Raw genomic sequence first — 6,154 nt, 5'->3', positions numbered from 1 at the left:
GGGGAAAGCCGCGTCTGTCCCTGTCTGGATGCTGGATGCTGGCAGGAGCTTCCCTCCCTGCCGGCAGGCCTGGCAGCGGGGGACAGGGCTGAATGGGAGGCATTGTGGGCAGCCCAGCCAGAGGCTGAGAGGAGGGAGGGGAGGGCAGGGGCGGGAGCAGCGGCTGGAGTTACAGGGCCTCCTGCTCAGCGCCAGCTCAGGCCTGAGGGCCCGGCCTGGGCAGCAGAGTCCCAGTGTGGCCCTGCAGGGACGGGACTGCAGGGGCTGTGGGACCTCCGGCTGTGGGACCCCATGTGAGCTGTGCCTCACAGCGTCTCCATTTCCTACTCTGTGAGAAAAACCAGCTCAGAGCATTGCTGTAGGGATTAAAGTAGGCATCCGGCCCACAGTAGGTGCCCAAGAATGGTTAGCTCTGTCCTTTCCATTTGTGACTCTGCATTTACATATACTGTTCAATACTATGCATACAACTTCCTGCGATTTTTGTGTGTTTTTTTTCACTCAACATCAGATTATTGGGAGCTATCTTTTTAGTCATACTCACTCATTTTGAGTGCTGTATAGTATTCCATGGTATAAACGTATCTACTTAATCTCTTACCTCCAAGTTTTTGCATTTATAATGCTGCAAAAAATATACAAACAATGACCTTCTTGGACACATGTGCATTTATTTTTTAATGAAAGTTTATTCACATCATAGCAAACATTTAGGTATCCTATAATTTTTCTGATCACATTGTATTTTCCGCTATTTCATTTGGGGTTTTTGTTCGGTTGGCTGGTTGGTTGGTTGGTTGTTTTCTAAGCAAGAATAGTGCCACACCACACACAGCCTTCTGCGTGTGCTATTTCACTCAGCAAATCCCCTATCAACAGAATAACAGTACGAACCCTTTTATGTCCAGCTTTTTCCACTCAACATTATGTCTATGAGATTCACCTGTGATGCATATTCTCTTAATTGGCTCATTTTTATTTTTTAAAATGTTTAAATTAATTTTTAGAGAGAGGGGAAGGGACGGAGAAAGAGAAGGTGAGCAACAGCGATCAGCTGCCTCATGCACATCCCCAACTGGAGACCTGGCCTGCAACCCAGGCCTGTGCCCTGACCGGGACTTGAACCTGGGACCTTTCTGTTCACAGGTCAGCACTCAGTCCACTGAGCCATACCAGCCAGGGCTCATTTTCATTTTTTTATAGCATTCCATTCTATAAATACCACCCCCCAACAGTGGCAGGGGGCCAAGGCGGAGAGCAATCTGCCCCAAATGCAGGCAATAGGGGTGTACCATCCGCAGGGAATTTAAATGTAGTGGGACCTACTTAAAGTTGGTCTGCTTTTTACCATCTTCCACTGGTACTTGTAACACTATCGATGCTGAACTCTCCCTCCGCCTCCCTGCACCACAGCCCTTCATCCGTCCCATGCTCGGTGGGCATCTGGGTTGTTTCTGGGGCAGGGCTAATATGAAGTGCTGCCTGCCAGACTGGCCCATTTTTTCATGAATATATCACAACCCGTTTCTGTAAAGATGTATATATATCTATATCTATATCTATATCTATCTATCTATCTATCTATCTATCTATCTATCTATCTATCTATCTATCTATCTTACCCTGGCTGGTTTGGCTCAGTGGATTGAGCGTCGGCCTGCGAGCTAAGTGTCGCTGGTTCAATCTTCCAGTCAGGGCACATCAGAGAAGGAAAACCCTGACTCCAAAAAACCTCCGCTGCCTTGCGGCATACCTCTTCAGGGGAAAGGCTAAGGGAGTAAACCCCGACAGAAAATCCGGAGCCGGAGTCCCTAAGGCGGTTTGACGTTGTAGTCAACACCGGCAACTCCTGCGGCGCACCTGAAGCCAAGCTGTATTGACTCCGTCTTTCCCTTGGACCCTTCAGCTGCGAAGAGAGGGGGGGTCTGCTGCATGGGCAACAGCAGACCCTCCATATCACCCTGCCCAGGCTCTGTAGCTTCAGCTTCACTGGAGAGGACACTCCAGCGTCATCGCAAGATGTCGATTCAACACGGGAGGAGACAGATACCGTGTCACTCCCGAGTCGGACTGCACAGCCATTCTCGGCGGTGCAGATAGACTCTTAAGAAGCTACACCATCGTCTCTCGAGACGGACGGCTGCCGACGACGATCTATCTATCTATCTATCTATATATACACACATACACACACACCTACGGGTGAAATTGCTGGTTTTAGAACATGCTTATTTTCAGCTTCAAAGGGTACTGCCAGCTCCCCAAAGCGGGTGTGCCACCCTACACACTCACTGGCAGCATCTGAGTCCCAGGTGCTTCACGTCCTCACCGACGCTTGGTATCACGTGTTCTGTACTGTAGCCGGTACAGTGAGGATACGATGGTATCACGTTGCGATTTTAATATGCTGCTTCTCTGAAGGCTAATGAAACTAAGCAGCTTTTCATAGGCTTTTTGTGAAGTGCTCATTCTAGGCTTTTGCTAATTTTTCTATAGAGTTGTCTTTATATTCTGAGTTATTTTAAAATATATACTACAATTATTTTCTTCCTCTCTGTGACTTGCCTTAATTTTACTCCCTTGATGATGCCTTTTGATGATCAGAAACCTGTTCTCATTGCTACGTAGTGTCCATTACCTGAATATCCCACAATAATGGCAAACCGGGAGGTTAAACAGAGACTAATTTACTCATCTTTTTCTTACTCCCGAGGTCTGGAAGACATTCACCTATACTATCTCCTAAAAAATCTAGTTTTAGCTCTTAGTTTTTTTATTGTGGTAAAATATACACATGAAATTTACCATTTTAACCATTTTATATGCACAATTCTGTGGAATTGAATACATTAGCAGTGCTGTGCGACCATCCCCACTATCCATTTCCAGACCCTTTTCATCATCCCAAACAGAAACTCTGTGCCCATTCCACACTGACTCCCCATCCCACCCTCCCCCCAACCCCTGATGACCTCTCTCCTACTTTTTCTCTGTGAAGACGCCTTTTTTCTCTATGAATTCTAGGTACCTCATATGAATAGAATTATATATTCTTGTCCTTTGATGTCTGGCTCCTTCCACTTAGCATAACGTTTCGAAGTTCACCCATGTTGCAGCATGTATCAGAGTTTCATTCCTTTTTATGGCTGAATAATATGCTGTTGAATATACAGAGTACACTTTATCTGTTCATCTGTGGATGGACACCGGGGTTGCTCCCGCCCCCTGGATACTCTGAGTAATGCCGTTGTGCACACGGGTGTACAGGCATCTGAGTCCCTCCTTGCACTTCTTCTGGGTATAGCAGGTTCAGGTGAAGCCCTCCCTCCCGTTCTTCCATCCTTATCTTTTGTTTTGTTTTGTTTTTGCTAGAGAGAGGGGAAGGGAGGGAGAGAGGGAGAGAAACAGTAATGGGCTGCCTCTCACAAGCTCCAAACTGGGGACCTGGCCCGCAACCCAGGCACGTGCCCTGACTGGGAATCGAACCGCAACCTTTCGGTTCACAGGCCGGCACTCAGTCCACTGAGCCACACCAGCCCTGACCCACCCTTGTCTTATTCTCTCCTCTCCCCCAACACCTAGAGGCAACCAAGCCCTTCCATGAGAGAGTATAATTTTACTACAATATATGGCAATAATTTTTTCAATATACTGAGCAGTGCATATTATTTTGCAACTTGCCCTCTTCGGTCAGTGTTTTCCAGATCTACTCCCGTGGATGCTTCCGGTTTACTCATTGCACGCTTGTGCCATAACTGAATCCTTCTCCCCACAGCCATTTAGGTTCTTCCCGATTTTCCTGGCTTCCCTTATCAAGCTGCCCTTGTACTTGCCTCTTTGTGCCCCCGTGCAAGTTGCTCTGATCAGACCCTTAGCAATAAAATGTGGGGTCACAGGCTATGTGACTTCCCAGCTTTTTAGTGTCTGCCAGACTGCGCTCTAAAGTGGGTTTATTAGTGCAATGTCCCCCCAACAATGTGTAGAATGTTTGGGGTTTGCTCTTCAGATTTCTTCTTCTCTGAAATGCCTGTTCATATCCTTTGCCCAGTTTTCAGCTGGATGCATACATTCAACACTTGTCCTCGTTTTATGCTATATAGGTTGCTAGGTCTTTCTAATCTGTCGCCCTTTCTTCAGTTTTACGGTATTTTTCCATCATTGCTTTACATTTTTGACATAGGTAAACTTCCTTATGGTTAAAAGTTTTCATGTGTCAAAAAAGGCTCTCCTGTGTCTTACTTCCTTTTGAAGAACATAGCTCTTAAGTGGATGGACTTGGATCACCGAATGCTTGGTGCTTCTACCTCGCCCTGTCCCCGCCTTTCCTGGACTAGGTTCCATTGTGAACGCTGGGTTTAGTACCTCTTACTGATAACAGCACTGTCACATACATACATATGCCTAAACAGATGCTAATTTGCTCATGGTACGGCACTGAGATTTCCTTCAACCATCTCTGCCATGGATTCACCTGTGGTGTGCGTGGTACGCACGTAACCCTGGCTGACACTGTCACCTTGGCGTGCCGTCCCACTGGGCTGCTTTGCACCTGATCCATTTCCTGATACTGGCCTGTGAGTTTTCTCTAGGTTCCTGCCAGCAGGATGCGCTGCTGGGAGCATCCTCAACCAGGCTTCCTGGGCTTTTCTAGCCCAAGTTTCAGAATTGGTGGTTTAGCCTCAAGTGAGCAGCTGTGTTCCCGTTAGTGGGAACAGCCCGGTGCTGAGCGGGTCCTTCGCATGTCCCAGGCCAAGATCTCTCTCATCTTGCGGATCCCGAATCACAGTGCTTAGGGACCTGCAGCCTGTGCTAGCTTAGGGTTGGCTGTAGTTCTCCGAAGCGTCCGAGTCTGGGGAGAAAGGGCAAACGCTACAGCCTTCTCAGAAGGCAGAAAGTCAGAGTCCCCCACCCTGGCCCTTCCCTGCACCTGGAGCTGGTCGAGGGTCCCAACTGCTGAGCTGATCTCAAGGAGGAGTGGGGCCTGGGCAGTCAGAGCCCGCTCACCTGGGCCCTAGAGGACAGCCCTGACAGCTAGGCCAGAGAACCGTGGACAGGCCCCTCCTCAGCCTCAAGCCTGTTTCTCCCTCTCAGCTATATCACCTGTGAGAAGCCCTCTTTGAATCTCAAGACTCAGTTCTTGCATCCCTTTTTTTCTCAGAACACACGACAGTGTTATTATGTATGAGTTTTAGAAATTCGTTCCCAAATCTCTCCATACACAGGCAAAAATAAAGTGTACTCTTTAACACTGCCTAGAGTAGGGAACATTATCCCTAAAACATGCTTAACCAGGCCAAATCACCTGCCGACACCCAAGGCCATGAGTGCGGTCAATGGCCTGCCCCGCATCAGAGCCCTCGTTCACCCTCCTTCGACGACCCTTCTTCAGGCCCAGATCAGCGGCACGTTTCTTACCAACAATCAAATGTCCGAGACGACTTTCATCATCTTCTGCTACAGACAAATCTGGGATATATGCTTCTTGGCCACCACCAGAAAATGTGTAGGTGCTTGAGGGGAAATGGCATGGAAAGAGAGACACTGGTCACCCTCAAAAACGATGTCGGCTGGGATTTCCTTGCGAATGATCTTCCTGAAGAGCGTGTCGCCGCCAGGCAGAGCGACCTGGGCCTTGGCGATCCCCTCTGCCATCGTGGCCTCCCCGCAGCCACATCCCCAGCTCTTGCGGGCTTCCCTGCCCTCATTGCCCACTGTCCCCTCGGTGGGCGACTGCACAGGACTGGGAGCTCCTCAAAGGCAGCCTGCGGCCCAGGACACAGGACAGAGTCTGGCAAGAGGTGGGGGTCAGCGCTGGCTGAGCCCCCACCTGCCTCCTGCATGTCACCTTGTCCGGGGAGAAGCAGGGCGAGACCTCCTCTGCCACCTGGCCAAGAAAGAAGTCACTTGAGCGGTGCAGCGACACAGGTCCCGCAGGTGTGCCTGCTGCCTGGGGACTCGGTGAGGAGGCTCCGCTGGACTGTCCTACCAGGGGCGGCAGTGGCGGAAACAACTCTCACAGGCGGGCCCTCCGTTCCAGACCCTGTGGCCAAGCCTCCTTCACAGGCTTCCCAGCAAGGCCTGTCCCTGTGAAGTGACCCGCCAGCCCGATCCAGGGACCCTGACTGCAGGCAGCAAGGCCTGCGGCGCAATCTGG

This window comes from Furipterus horrens, unplaced genomic scaffold, assembly GCF_987537825.1.
Source record: "Furipterus horrens unplaced genomic scaffold, mFurHor1.1.pri manual_scaffold_4, whole genome shotgun sequence".
NCBI lineage: Eukaryota > Metazoa > Chordata > Mammalia > Chiroptera > Furipteridae > Furipterus > Furipterus horrens.
This window is presented reverse-complemented; position numbering follows the sequence as displayed.